General features: G+C 40.9%; 1 protein-coding gene across 1 annotated transcript in view; it reads right to left on the bottom strand.

Moving 5' to 3' along the window:
* Window positions 1-16,081, bottom strand: part of Hs6st3 (heparan sulfate 6-O-sulfotransferase 3) — a 697,861-nt gene that overhangs the window by 530,272 nt on the left and 151,508 nt on the right. The gene's annotated exons all lie outside the window — the stretch shown is intronic.

Here is a 16,081-nt window from a genome sequence, read left to right as displayed (position 1 = left end):
AAAAAAAAAAAAAAAAAAAAAAAAAAAAAAAAAAAAAAAAAAAAAAAAAAAAAAAAAAAAAGAAATATATTCCCTACCAGTTCAAACACCTCTACAATTTCCTCAAATATCAACAAAATACTTGTAAATCTCTACATAGCCATCCTAATCCAGCTGGGTCCTGGGGCATAAGTTCACTCATTTGAAATGCAATGATCCAATTATTAAACATTTAATGAACTCTGGGGGACAAGCTTGTATACAGTGCACAAAGTCTGTCCTCACTGTACAGGACAAACAGGAATTATATCTGCCTTGTAAGTGTACAAGAAATGCATGCTATATTATAGTGTAAATAAAAAAATGATATAATGTGTTAGAGATCTACTGAGGATTTCCATCTAAATCAAGTGTGTGGTTAGAAGGGCTCCTAGACTCTTGGCAGAAGAAATGTGAGAAACAAGAAAGACCACACACTTAGCGAAGAAAAAATTCAGAGTGCACAGAAACACACATAAGCAGCCTGAGCAAAGACTGCGACCACAGCCTCTTCACACTGCAGCTCTTGCCTGAACTCAGCAATAGAAGGCTGTGTTGGCTGGCGTGTCACTGATGTTGGGAGGGGTGGCACCTGGACCCTGGAGGACCAACAAGCCAATTAAAGTGACAAAACTAGGTGATGGAGTCAATGTAGCCACATTAAGGGATAAATGAAGGGTCCAAGAAGCCCAAGTCCCAAAGGGTCTTGCCAAGAGGTTTCATGGAGGACATAACTTAGCATTCTTGGTCCTTATCAACACTGTGTCTGCTTAAGTCTCTCATGTAAGGCAGGATGATAAGCTGTCAGACCAGTTCCTTCCTGGGTTGGTGACAGACCTCACTCAGCCTTTCCTTTTCCCCAACAGGGGACTGATGGAGAAATTCCAATCTTAGGGACCATTGTTTCAGTAACCAACCAAGCAAGGGGATATGGAAGGTTACAAATATGAGCACACTGAGAAAGGTAAAACTTTAATTCTGCCAGTGAGCCTGGGATAGAAGTCTCAGGGAGTCTATAGGATAAGCATTCAATTAACGCTTATTTTTATACTGGACATAACAGTATCTTTTTAAAAGAAAATAAATTATAGGGAATTCAGCGATAATGTTAATTATATTACATTCTCATTATATTCTTAATTAAATCCAAGTGTTACATTCTGTGACTGATTACCATTACATAGCTGCCATGCGAGAACCCAGTTAAAAGATTTATTGGAAATACACCTAACTCTATGAAAGTAATGCTAACACACTACAAAAGTGAGATGGTCCTTCAAACTGACTGATGTTTTAAAATAAAAAACTGGAGCATAAGGTAAATATAGTTTCTATATCTACATAGACTTCACTCTATAATGCTGTCATATTGATTTTGTTTCTTCAGTCATTCAGTCATACATATACACAGACACACGCACACAGACATGTACATATACACATTTGCATATACACACACTCACATACAGGTGCACACACTCTTACACATGCATACATGCTCATTTACATACATGCACACACAAACACACATGTATGTACACTCACACACATATACACACATTTACACATGCTTACATATACACTCACACTCATGCATACATATCCATTCACACAAATGTGTACACACTCACATACATGCACACACACATTTATATGCACACACACACATGTATATGCACTCACTCATATACATGCACACACACACACAGAGGGAGTTAGCAAGGGAAGTTAGAAGAGGCTGCACAATGGCAGGTGTTTCTTCTATCAAGAACCTACTAAAGAGACATAGTACTACCAAAGAGGAGGGACAAGGATCAGTGATGAGTTCTAGGGTACAGCACAGAGGAAAGACTCCGTGTGGAAAGACTTTATGTAATCAGGAAAAAACCTGTAAATGTCTGATTGGCTACTCAAGTTGTCACTCACTCAGCCCTGGAGTCACGAAGTACAAAACAATCTCCCTAATACTCATCAAGGCTGGCTGTCCCTTGTCCCCTGAGTTTGTTTTTAGCAGTCACTAAGCAAATCTACTACCATTACCAAGAGTCCCACAGAAATCAGGTGTTGAGGCTGCCACTATCTGGGCCATAAAGTTATAAATCTTTATATAAATGTAAATGCTTTCCCTCCCGAGGGGAAAGCCGAAGCTCTGTGTGGTCCCTTCTCTGGGGATCAGAAGACAGTCTCCATCATCTGTTTGCCAGTCTCTAAAAAAACCACTCCTTACATTTACTTGAAAGGGTGCATTCATGTTTCTTCCTCGCACATCAAGAAGGAAACAAACACTGAATTTTCTGGAAACCAGAGGAGCTTCAGGGGCAGAGTCTCTGGTAAATATTTCAATCAAGTCTGTATTAGGACACCATTTTTGAAGTATCTGCCTTAAAATGATGTCATCTGAAAACTAGGTGAGAAAATCACTTCAATCGTGTCTGATTCCACAGGACGGCGTCTGATCAGACTAGGAAGCGAAGCGACCTCACCATCTCTTCAAATACATTCTGTAAATGTCCTCCATAATGCATCCCAATCTACACCTCAGAAGTTCTTCCTGACAGCTAACTCATTCCCCTCCATTTCAAATAAGCTCATCCCTGGCAGGCAGGGAAGAAGCAAGCAAAGAATTCCAGGCCAACTCCTGGTTTCACTGGCTGATAGGCCACAGTGGCTGTGTGGGGCTTCATGTGGCTAGGACATTTTGTGTTTTAGTGGTCAGCACAATAGACTGGGCTAGGTAGTATTTACAAATGCAATCTTCACTAAGAGAAACTAGCTGTCACAACTCAAAATAGGAAGCCATATCAATGCACATAATATGTATGTTATTAAATTGAATATGATGTAGTTTCTTTGTACGCCATTCTTTTACTGATTAGGCCTAGCCTATCTATCTTAAAATTCTTAACTCTATTGAACTTGTTTGCACTTGTAGAGAATAATAATGTGTAATGTGGCTTTTCCATGCCCCCTCCCACATTATTGAAATCCAAAAAAACAGATAGACATGTGAGGACTTTTATTCATAGAAAAATTAATCAGACCATCCTTAACTTTTGTGTCATACCAAAAGCTAGCGTGAACAATACACTTAGTTGGAAGGCTATAGAATGTCTCCTAGGCTGTTTGTCACTAGTGATTTCTTGAGTTTGCATTAGTGGCTAAGACCCCTGTAGTGCCCGTGTAGAAGCCAAAGACTCAGGACAGTTGGAGAACCAGACTGCTGTGGGCTATACATAGAACAAGAATGGCCTAACAGCCTCTGCAGCGAACACCCAACAGAAGCCAGAGAGAAGACTAAAGTAGACCCTTGAGTCTTGGCATCTGAAAGATCTCTGTAAATTGGATGGTATGGCTGAGAACATCTAAACCATGAGCGAGTTAAGGAAATTCTGAATGGATGGCCTTGAGCTGTCAGAAGAAATGAAACAAATAATGAAGGTGAACCAGTTAAAGACACCACCATGTCACTGCAATGCTGTGTCCCTCTGAATCTGTGTCCTTCCGGCTTGTGAACCCTGTGCACAGCATCAGCATCCAACCTCAGTGTGATAACTGCAGGGCAAACTCTAAATAGGGTCCCAGAATAACCTCGCTGTCCATGGGAGGATTCCTTAGCAATGCACAGAATCAGGACCATAGCGGTCAGTCTCCCCTACAAGTGGGTTACGAGGCAAAATTTCGATATTATGGAAAGTGATTAAGATTAATCGTTGATACATGCTGTGACTTCGAAGCACAGAAATGTGAATATCACTGAGAGTTAATAAGTATTAGCAGCAGCAACAATAATTTTATTTTCAAACATGGTTACACCTACCTTAGAGAGAAAACCCAATGTATTTAAATTTCCCGTGAGAAAAACTGACAACGCTTCATTATCTGTGTAAGGAACGCATCATATCTGGAAGACTTCTGTTGCAGGCCACCCATAGATTTCAATCCCTGGCAGAGTACACCTCGATAATTAGCACCAGAGGCACCCGATTTCAATTTTCTTTCTTCCGGTAAAAGCTTAAAACTGGCTTGTGTAATGTTCTTGCCACCTGCAAACACCCACAACTGGGTGACAGGCACAGCCACTGATGTTTATGTTCACTGAATAACACCTGCATCGATGAAGTGCACAAGAACTCAACAACTTTGTACTGAGAAAGCACTTAGCATTGATGAGCTCCCACAATGGCCTCTCCTATTAAAGCTTTACAGAGGCTGGGTGGTGGTGGCGCCCGCCTTTAATCCCAACACTTGGGAGGCAGAGGCAGGCAGATTTCTGAGTTCGAGACCAACTTGGTCTACAGAGTGAGTTCCAGGACAGCCAGGGCTATTTACAGAAGCAGCTTCATCAATAATGTGAGTACAGTGGCCACCATGAAAGAGAAAAAGAAATTTTTTTTTTTTAAGAAAAAGATCTCTTGTCTGCAATTGCTTGCTTGGTTTTCTATGGCAGAACTGAGTTTGATACGGTACCTTCATTTTACTGTTATCATCCAAAGAGGAAGCTTTGTTACTCATCTCTCTACTTACTACAGACGTGAGGCTTCCTAATCCCACTAAGTCTCATAGCCTTCACGAACCTCCATCATACCAAGTTCCCCCTCTCCATCCACGTCCAGTGACTCTTTAGCGTCCCCTCTGAATGAGACTGGTGTATCCTCCCCTGGGAACTTCATTATTACCGAGTTTCTTTAGGTCTGTGGATTGTAGCATGGTTATCCTGCACTTTATGGATAATGTCCACTTATAAGTGATTATGTACCTGCCATACCTTTCTGGCTCTGGGTTACCTTACTCAGGATGATATTCACAAGTTCTGCCCATTTGCCTGCAAAATGTATTATGCCTTCATTCTTTAATAGCTGAATAGTATTCCATTGTGTAGACGTACCACATTTTCTTTATCCTTTCTTCAGTTGAGGGCATCTAGGTTGTTTCCAGTTTCTGGCTATTACAAATAAAACTGTTATGAACATAGTTGAATGACTGCCCTTGTGCTATAGTGGGGCATCTTTTCGGTATACGCCCAGGAGTGGTATAGCTGGATCTGAGTTAGAACTACTCCTAGTTTTCTGAGAAACCACCAGATTGATTTTCAAAGTGGTTGCAAATTCTTGAGTCATTTATGTATTTTGGACATTAGCCCTCTGTGGGATGTAAGGAACCTAGCATAACTGTCTCCTGAGGGGTTTCATCCAGCAGCAGACAGAGGCAGATACAGAGGCCCATGGCCAAACATCAGGCAGGGCTCAGGGAGTCTTATGGAAGAGTTGGGGATAGGCATGAGCAAGCCAGAGGGGTCAAGGACACCAAAAGACACTTACAGAGTAAACTAACCTGGGACCATGGAAACTCACAAAGCCTGGGTGACCAACCAGACAGCACGCAAGGGCTGGACCTAGATCCCCTACATATTTGTAGCAAATGTGCATCTTGGTTTTCATATGTGTCCCCTAACAAGTGGAGCAGGGACTACCTTGGTCTCTGTTCCCTGTCATTAGATCTCCTTCCTTCTACTGGACTGCCAGGTTGGACCTCAGTGGAGAGGATGTGCCTAGCCCTGCTAGGACTAGATGCCCCAGGGTAGGGTGGCACACAAGGTGTGCTTCTCTTCTCTAAGGAGGAGAGGGGAGAAAGGGAGGATGGATTTGTAAGAGTGGAACTGGAAGGAGAGAAGCCAGGGAGGCTGTGACTGGGATGTAAAGTAAATAAAATAATGATAATAGTTATTGGTGGAAATAAACTTGCATCAATGGGGCTGGAGAAGTGGCAGAACTGTGGAAAGCACTGGCCGCCCTTTCAAGGAAACCAGGTTTGATCCCCAGCGTCCACAGGGTTTCCCAACCACCTGTAACTCCAGTTCCAGGGGATCTGACACCCTCTCCTAGCTTCCAGGAAAAACATCTACGTCCATAAAATAAAAGAAGTTTTTAGATGTAAAAAGGAAGAACCCGCATGTTGAATGTATATCACTAAATCCACAAACATAGAGGCTAAGGTGAGGAAGGAAAGGATGCTATAATCTTGACTAATTACTCTTTGCTCACTGAGCTTCTGTGTAAGGATGATGTCACTTCCCCAAAGGAACAGTTAAACTATTTGTGCTGACATCCAGACCAGCTTTGTAAACCACTCTGTTATCTTTCTACATTAATCTTAATTTGAATGAATTAAGGTCCTCGGGGGGCATCCTTTTCAGTTTGTTTATCCTCAAGACCACCTCTCTGGGCATTAACAGAAGGAGATAGACATTTCTTAAAAATCTGGATAAAACCCCTTTTTAAAAAAATTCTGTGAGACTAATTAGTAAATCCAAGCCAATTTAATTTTGATCTATATCCTCAAGTAAGTCAAATTTAAATATAATCACTTAACCAACCTGAGAAGCACTCCAGGGAAAATTTACTCAAAAGTTTCTTTAGAAGCACCTCATACCTCCTGAAGAAAACGCTGCTCAGACCAGATGTAGCTAAAGCCACCTCCCCTCCACCCCTGGGATGCTCGCAAATTTAAAGGGTTGTCTAATTACACAAGCAGAAGCTATTAACAGCCTTGTCAATTATTTAAACTCTGACAGCTTTGTTGTCGGAAAAAAAAGAGCAACTCTATCCCCAAAGGCTCAGTCCATTGAGTGGTATTATTAAGGTGGTTTAACAAAAAGTTTTATTAGTTAAAATAATTCAATGAATGTAGTAGAGCAAGTTTCGTTACTATGTGGCTGAGCTCATCATGACTACTAGAGATGCCTAAAATCCAATCCTTGTCTTCAAAGAGCTTGCAGAATACCGTGAAAATCGAGAAAAAACATTCAAGGAACATTTTATAAATAAAGGTCAAAGCTCAGAGCTAATAATCACAGGAGAGATTTGTGCTACTCACCAGATTAGCTCCTATCTACTCTTGGCCCGACTTAGAAACTGGGTGCATCAAGCACACTCCAGAGCAGCCCCATGCCCAAGGACTTAGCTAAGGCAAATAGGAATCCATGTTTTCAGTAGCAATTTTCTTTTGGTCTTGGTTTCTTTTCTGTTTTGTTTATTTTGTTTTGTTTTAAGAGAGAGAAAGAACAGTCCAGTGGGTGAAGAGGGTGGCGGATGATGTGGAAGGGGTTTGGAAACAGGAAAGAAGATAATAAAAATATATTGAGTGAAATTCTCAAAGAATAGATAATACAACTTTTAATTTAAAAAAGAAATAAACAAACCAATAAATACAATGACAGTATTTTTCTTACAGAACCTATGTCTACTGGAAAAAAAAATAGCTGCAATGAACAGAGTCATGAAGATATCACTTTAAAGTCCAATTTCAATTATTTTATGTGTATACCAAAAGCTGAATCGTAGCCCATGGTTGATGTTTGGTAGAACTGTGATGCTGTTGCCCACGGCCACGACATCAGTTTTTATTCTCATCAAGAGAGTAGTAGTGTGTGTGTGTGTGCAGTGTGTGTGCCTGTGTGTATTGTGTCTGTGTGTTTGTGTAGTGTGTGTGTGAGTCTATGTAGTATGTGTGCTTTTGTCTGTTTCTCTGTGTCTGTGTATCTGTGTCTCTATGTGTCTGTGTATCTGTGTAGTGAGAGTCTATAGTGTGTGTGTGTGTGTGTGTGTGTGTATAGTATGTGTGTGTCTGTGTAGTGTGTGTGCTTGTGTGTATGTTTCTGTGTGTTTGTGTATCGGTGCAGTGCGTGTCTGTGGAGTGTATGTGTGTGTAGTGTGTGTGTGTTTGTTTGTGTAGTGTGTGTGTGTTTGTTTGTATAGTGTGTGTGTGTGTGCTTGTGTGTGTCTGTGTGTTTGTGTAGTGTGTGTGTCTCTCTGTGTTACTGTGTGTCTGTGTATCTATATAGTGCATGTCTGTGTAGTGTGTGTGTGTGTGTGTGTGTGGTGTTTGTGTGTTTCTGTAGTGTGTGTGCTTGTGTGTGTGTCTGTGTGTTTCCGTAGTGTGTGTGTGTATGTAGTGTGTGTGTGTGCTTATGTGTGTGTGTCTCTGTGTGTGTCTGTGTATCTGTGGAGTGTGTCTGTGGAATGTGTGTGTGTGTGTAATGTGTGTGCTTATGTGTGTGTGTCTCTGGGTGTGTCTGTGTATCTATGGAGTATGTCTGTGGAATATGTGTGTGTGTGTGTGCCTGTGTGTGTGTAGTATATGTGTCCATACACACATGGGCATGCATGACGGTGGAGGTCAGAAGTCAACATCAGATGTCTTTCTTCATTGTTCTATTCTCTGTTATATTTTTAAGACAGGGCCAGGGTCTGGCTGGATTGCCTGGCCATCAAGCTCTAAGATCCTCAAGTCTCTACCTCCCCAGAAGTGGGATTTCAAGCATACACTGTTAGTGTATCCTGCTCTGCACATGGATGCTGGTGATAAAGCTCAGACTCGTATGCTTACACAACAATCCTGGTCCACCTGAGCCATCTCCCCAGCTCTTCACCAAATTCTTATCACCACTTGTTATCTTTATTTAACCTAAAAAAAATGGTGTGGGGGGGATGTTTGGCCAGGAAAATGGTTCAGAAGATAAAGGCATTTGGCACCCAGTGAGCTGAGTTTGACCCCAGGATAACATAGTGGTCAGAGATAACAAACTCCCTTGGGTTGTCCTCTGACCCATACACATATGTGTGCCACATACAGACACACAATAAATACCTGCAATAGAAAATTCTAAGTAGGAATCTAGCCATTCCAAACAACATGAATGAACCTGGGAGACATCGTCCTCAGAGAAGAGAGCAAGGTGCAGGAGAAAAATGCTGTATGGCTGCATTGACAGGAGACACCTAAAATTGTAGTTTCAGAAACAGGCTAGAACAGTGGCTAGTAGAGGGGAGAACCAGTGGCTGGTACAGGGGAGAACCAGAAGGTTAGCATTAAAGTGCCAATAAGTTTAATCCTGCAGATGAGCAAGTGCTGGAGATCTACCATACTTTGGCTTCTCAACCATCATCGGATGTTCCTGTGTCATGAAACACAGAGTTCCCGGTCCCTTGGCTATCTGCTCTCTCATACCGTGCAATCTCCTACCCCACAACCAGTCTGTGATCTTACACGCGTTCTCTGACCCTTTTCTTATTATGGGGCTAAGGAAAGGAGACTCTTATCCCCACCACGCTCTTTGGATCCATCCTGCATCATCCCCTGTTCTCACGGCTGCCCTTCCCTGAACCAACAGTCCTCAAACTCTCATGATCATATACCCAGCAGAAAAGAATGCTCAGTTTAAAAAAAATCTCATATTTTAAAGTTGACATTGAAAAATATTCCACATAAAATATTCCTAGCAAAAATATTTTTTCTTACATTTGGGGAAATTTTATGACAACATTTCAAATATAGCTACTACCTCATTCTTTCAAACATGCCCAGTGCTTAAAGCATGTGAAATCTCTACAGCCATCATCCAATTAAAAAAAATGCACAAATGATTTCCCCCTTAACATCAATAAATTATGCATCATTCTTTTTCTCTTTGAGATCATAATTCTGTTCTACTTCCCCCACAAACTTTAAACTCAATATATTTTGTGTTGAATATGTTTATTGATCACCTTATCAAACATCTTTGCAAAAAGAACACTGGTCAATTTAATTTTTGTTAATCTCCTGAGACTATAAGGTTTTGAAGTGATAACATTTTTCTTATATACTAGGTTCCTATTAAATTACCTTCATATATAATTAATAAACACAACATACCATACTTTATACTTTGTCAAATATATTAACTTTTTAAAAGAGAATTTAGATGGAACCATTAATTAAAATAGTTTTGATTTTTCTCAATTATGTAATGGACTCATGGATAATAAAACAATTCAAGAACAAAACAATGTTTTCTATCAAGCTGACTTCCATTTTTCATTTTTTACATCAGTGCTTGGAACATTTTTTTTTACATAAATAGGAGATAGAAATGGAATTTTTATTAGGGTGATGCCACTCAATTCTTTAAACTCCTTCTGAAGCAAAAAAAAAAAAAAAATCAAACAGTGATCCAGCAACAACAATTATTTTTAATGATCTATCATCTGACAGTTCCATTAAGCACGCGTTTCACTTTATGGGGTGGGGGGCCTACAATGCACCTGAGTTGCAAAGGGATTTATGGTTCTTTCATTTGAGCTGCTCGCTTTCTTGATATAAATACTATTACTTCTCCATGGGACTCAGGGAAGAACAGCAGGCAGCAGAAATAAGATGCAGGTCTGCCCTCTTTTGTCACATATGAGGCCATAAATCAACCAGTCTATTCGGACCCACCTACCAACCTCCAGATTGGCCATTCTAACTCAACTCAAACACTTCATGAAAAAAAAAAAGACACCCTGGGCTCTTGATAGGATACCTTAGCCACCCCTACCGCATCTCCCTGCATCCCCTCTGCCTCACACATCGTCCACCCTGCAGCCAGAAGTGGCTAATAACTTAGGTTGTATCTGAATCTCCTGAGCATCTTTAGTAGTTTCTTGGCACCAGGATCAAGTGTAAGCTCCTACATCAGGGCTTGCAAGAAAACAGAAGTCTGTTCTCTGCCCAACCCTGAGCTCAGCTCTTTCAGTTTTTGTAACACTCTTAAGTTCTGGTCAGTCAGGGCTTGTTAACATTTTTCCAGGGCTCCAAGACCTACAAACATGCTCATTGCTCTATTTCCTTTTCTTATCTCCTACTTAACTAAGAAGTTTGGTTTAACCATCATTTCTTCTAGAAAGCCTTTCTATCATTAAGGGCATAAATGAAAGTCCTTGTGTATTTTGTAAATACATTATTCATTACAGTCATTCTTGCGTGCCATTACTAAGGCTTACTCCTAATGGGGAACGAAAATCTGTATTTTTGAGTCCCATTTCCTGAGCCTTCCCTCCACCCCTTTCACATCCCGCCATGCTCTCAATTCCTCTGTCAGAGCCTATGTGACATGTCATAATAGCAAGCTGTTTACTTCCTCATGCAACTTGGAGACTTTCAACTCCATGCAATGAGAACCAGACCTATATGTGTTTTCATGCTGGCAATATTGTAAGCACCATATAAATGACAGGTGGATTAAAACATTCTCTTATTACTTCACGAGAAAGATTTTATTATCAGGGTAGCCTCCATTGTCTGATCCCAATTGTTTGAAATACATCATTCCCCGTATCCCTTGAAGGCAAATTCGGGGCTCCTCTCTAAAGACTCATAAGAGTATCAAATGTTCCGAAAAGACTAACTCTGAAGATCTAAGCATCAAGAGATTGCTTGTCTTTGTGATAAGGGTCTCGGGGAAAGAAAAGAAAAACAAAAGAACAAATCCCTTGAGACGATGGGAATATGGCTTTACTAGAATTCCATTTAGATAAAATCATGTCATCCATCTAAGTAGCAAGTAGGAATTTAATTGCTTTAAATGTTTCCTTTCCCCCAAATGCTCCAAAGAGGCTTAAAATAGAAGTTATTAATTTCTGACAAATTTATATAGACTATATTCATGTCTGCCTTGCCTCATATAAAATTCTTTGTTTGATAACATTCATTATTTTTATCTGCATGCTCACAGTAATTGACTGTTAAGTACTTCAGATTTCTTTTGTACAGTAAAAATTAGCCAAAACAAATGTATAATTGGTTTTAATAAAACAAATGAGTGCATTGCAAAAAGCATTGTGTATGCTAAGAACAGTTAAATTGCATGCACTAAGAGTTCTCCTTATTAAACCACCCATTACAATTTATTTCATAGAGAGCATTTTTCATATCAAGTACAAAAATGTGATAAGCCAACTGCTATTAAATGATGGAGTTCATTCAGTGTAGCCAGGTAAAATGACATCATAGCAACACCATAAAACATATCACTCAGGTTATTTTTGACAATCAATAAGCCCCATGTAACCTTCATATTAACCTTTATACACCCTGAGTTCACAGACATAAATACAAATTCTGAAGGTAAAATATCTGTTCCGGCCTTCTCAACTTTAGTGGCTTTGTAGTTCATGTTTTGTATTCCAAGTTTATTACCACAGGTTTAATGAATTCTATTTTTTGAGCCAGGTTTCCTGAAGATACTGTGCAAAGATAAAGTTGTCCGTGCCTGGCAGAAAGCATAGAACTTGCTGTATTCCTTCTTAATCCTCTCCCCAGCCCCACCTCTTCATACATACAAAGGTACAATCAATCGCTGCCATTTCTTTGGTTCTGAATCTTGCTGTTGCCACATTTTGTGCCACTAACTTTTACCAGTTACCGTGTGTCACCAGGCTCATGCATAACCATCTTACCAGATAGGCAGCTTGTATTCTTCCTATCGGGACCAAAGAGAGTCAACCATGGTCTAGTCATTTACTGCACAAACATCTATGGAGAACCTACTGTGTGCTCCTGACAAGCACCGTGCCAGGCATGTGGCCAAGCAGAGACAGGAGGAACAGCGACCTGGACTCTATGCATCTCCAGGCATGCAAATCTACCTAAGTCATGACTGTTGTTTTAAAAAGCAAAACATAGGGTGGGGAGCAGTAACTACCAATGAGGATGCTTGAGAAGACACTCGAGAACCTACTATACTATAAGTTTCCTGGAAAAAAAAAATGGTGTTTTCAGGAGTTTGAATCGTTTCACCTTATACGGGAGGTGGTAATCCTTAGGTTATCATTCAAAAATATTAGAGCCAGGTATGAATACCTTCTTTTGTGTTATTTGTCAAGAGGATTCCAGAAAGGTCACTATACAATACAGGATATTGGCATGGCTCTTAGTGGCCTGACACACCCTGAGAGTAGCATCCTATTGTTGAAGATAGTGTGTCCTTTGGCAATGGCACAGGGAAATAAGCTAGTACTGACCATGAAACCTTCCCCCTGCTGCCTAGGTTTTATTGGGCCAGGAAGTGCTATGTGGAATACTGGGAGGAAAGCCATCAACAGGCTTACCCAGCTATGAACCCTGCAACCTGCAATAGCAGCCAGCCTGGCATGACGCCAGTGGGTGCATTAATGGCATGGTTGTTGTGGGAATAGCGAGCTGCTTTCTGGTTGGATTTAAGGGATCCTCCCCGGGAGGAACCTTGTGGTGCTAAACCGAGACAAGAGTGAGTGGCTGGTGAGTTCATAGGCGCTTGAGGAGACCCTGCTGCTGTTATTTGGCTCAACAGTATCAACCTGCCTTCTAAACATGTGCTTTAAACCCACATGTCAGCAGAGCTCTCAGTACTCTTAGGAAATCTTTTTGTAATGGATGGCAGTTAATGCGAAGATTCACAACTAGCCAACGTTTGGAGAATGAATGACTACTGAGCGCTTACCCCTAAATGGGACATCTTTATCACTCACACACACACACACATACACAACACACACAAACACATACATGCATATGCACACACACACACACATGCTCTGAAAAATATGTAAGCAGGCTACAGAAAGATCCTAAGACCCAGAGGCTCCAGGGGACGGCTGGGGAACAGTGACTTCTGGACATGACACAATTGTTGCACTCAGAGCAGCCATGGTTGCCTGAAAAACCTGCCCAAGATCAAGCCAATTGACATCACAGCAGAGATAGAGGAGAGGCTCATGAGTCTCTGCCCAAGTGAAAGCAGTATCAGATATAGTTGGCTGCAATGGGAGGAAAAGTCACTTTTCTTTGGGGACATAGACTTTGGCAAGTTGTACAAGTGCCAGTGAATGACCGTGCACATGTTTGAATATGGATTGCAGGGTGTTGGCACAGTGGGTTATTTTACAAAATAGAGCAAGATGCTGGGAGGGAGGAAGATGTAGATCAAAGTACATTGTGTGTATATATGAATGTGAAGTTCTCAATGAATAAATAGAAATATTATACTAAAATTAAAATAGAAAGTAGATATGCTTCCACTAATTTCAAACATCTCTGAATTAACTACATTCAATATGAACTCAAAAGAATGAAGTTGTCATAACAAATGGGACAAGAGACTCAGAAATTGTCTGGAATAACAGACAAAAGAGCTTTGAAGACAATCACGTCTAAAATTGTATCTTTTAGAAGCCCAGAATTTATCTACGAAGCAACCTTGGATTGAACTTTTTTTATAGGCACTTTGGCTCCCAAATGCATGAAGAGAGGCAAGAGTGGATCTAGGGAAAGCAAGCAGGTTGCTGAGGCTGTTCTAGAGGGCAATGATGTCTGACGTAGGATGAGATGAAAGAAATGAAAAGTAGTGTGTGGCTTTGAGATGCACAGGAGGTGAAAGGCATGCCAAGTGAATATGGCCAAAGTACATTATACGGATGTGTGTGAAGTAAAAAGAAGGTGCAAGATGGGTGACAAGTCAGAGTGAGCTGTGAACTGGACAATTCATGTGTGACTACAGCTGCTTTTCTCCAAAAACATCTGAAGAGACAGCAGCAGTTGTCACTGAGGCAAGGAGAACAGAGCCGAATGGGAAGAAAGAGGGTGCATCTAAAAAGTGCAACTTTAGACGGTAAGTCTTGAGACAGTTGACTGGAGATATCAAGATGGTATCTAGAGATAATACTAAATAGTATTATCCTGGGGTTAAAGGTCAAAGAGTGTTGCTGAGTGTTCTGAGAGGAAGAAGTACAAAGGTGTATCAGCCAGATGAGGCCAAGTGAGGGTTCCGGTGGCCTTTAAAAGCTGAGTAGTCGTGAGGTCAGAAGCAAACCCAGAGGTACGGCATCATGTTACAGATGCATTCTAAACATGATGATCACCAAGGACAGAGAACCAGAACCAAGAGTAGACAAACACAGGTCAAGGAGTTCAGGTACAGCTCTGGTAGTAAGAGAGGGAGAAGCTCAGCAGAGGGTAGAAAACCAGGAGTACACAACTAGTTTTGAGAGAAGTAAGATAAAGAGGAGACGAGGAGAGTGGGAAATGTCCCTGTCTGCGATAAACTAGGAACAATGGTGTGAATTTATAGATTTGGTCCAGAGAAAACAGCCAACGTCACTTTGATGCACTCCACCTTCTTGGTGTCGTAAGAGGCAAGGCTCCAGCTGATAGAAACTGGGGGAGTTGGGGATATGAAGAAGATTTAGAAAAAGGGGAACAGAGAAGAGGCCTGATTAGAACGTGTGACAGACTCCCACTGTAGCACTGATCTGAAAGGGCAGGTGTGAACCGGCACTTAATGGTAGACCTTGGCAGCCATTCTGTGTGTCCCCACTTCCCCGTCCCCCACAACCACTAGGAATACTCAGCTGCTTGGGTGCTCTCGAGGAAATGCATGGCAGACTCACATCAGAGATGTTCTATAACCAATAAACTACAGAGACTTCAGCATTCTACATAAAAAGTAAGTGCATGAAGATATTGTTTATTTCCCAGTCGTAGAGTATGGATGTCTTGTCCTTAATTTTTATACATTTCTCAACTTCATTTGAGTTGTTCAAAATTACTAAGTATGGGAGTAGAGGTGAAAACTCTGTGATGTAGAAATAATAGAGCGATTCCTAAAGAACACTAGACTTTTATTTCCAAAACTTTATCAATAGTGAGTACATAGGCAATACTGTATGTAACATGAAATGATCTGCTTTATTAAAATTTAAAAATTGCAGCAATGGACAAAATCCAGCAGCTCCGTTGGGCAATGCTAAGCTTTGGACAATGGTCTGTTGTCTGTTCTCTTATTTATTTTTAATAGATTAAAAAGCAAAGACCCAGAAACAAGAGTCATGCTCACACGTCGGCATCTCCTTTATAACCAAATGTGTCCATGAACCACACTGTCTTTCCTAGCAGACACAGTAGGCCAGATACCCACCCTACATGGTCCCCTTAAAGGGATTTCTAGCTTCTGTCTGTTTCTGCCTCCTGGATGCAAATTATCTTCCCTGCTGTTACCTTGCCTGAATCAATTCTTTCCACAGTTTTATAATCATCTATAGACTTGTTCAGACCCCATTGCCAACCTCCCGGAACCAAATAATTATTAGCTTCCTGCCCAACCTTTCCAAATCCCTCATCCCTATCAAATTTCATTTCTGGATGAAAGCTTCCAGGTAAACACAAATTGCTATCATCTCATCTTTTTTCCACTGTGAATCATTGTCTCTTTTATTATCGTCCCAATTTC

This window comes from Mus caroli, chromosome 14 (genome assembly GCF_900094665.2).
Source record: "Mus caroli chromosome 14, CAROLI_EIJ_v1.1, whole genome shotgun sequence".
Lineage (NCBI taxonomy): Eukaryota > Metazoa > Chordata > Mammalia > Rodentia > Muridae > Mus > Mus caroli.
The sequence above is the reverse complement of the archived record's forward strand: the minus strand, read 5'-3'. Positions and strand labels throughout refer to the sequence as shown.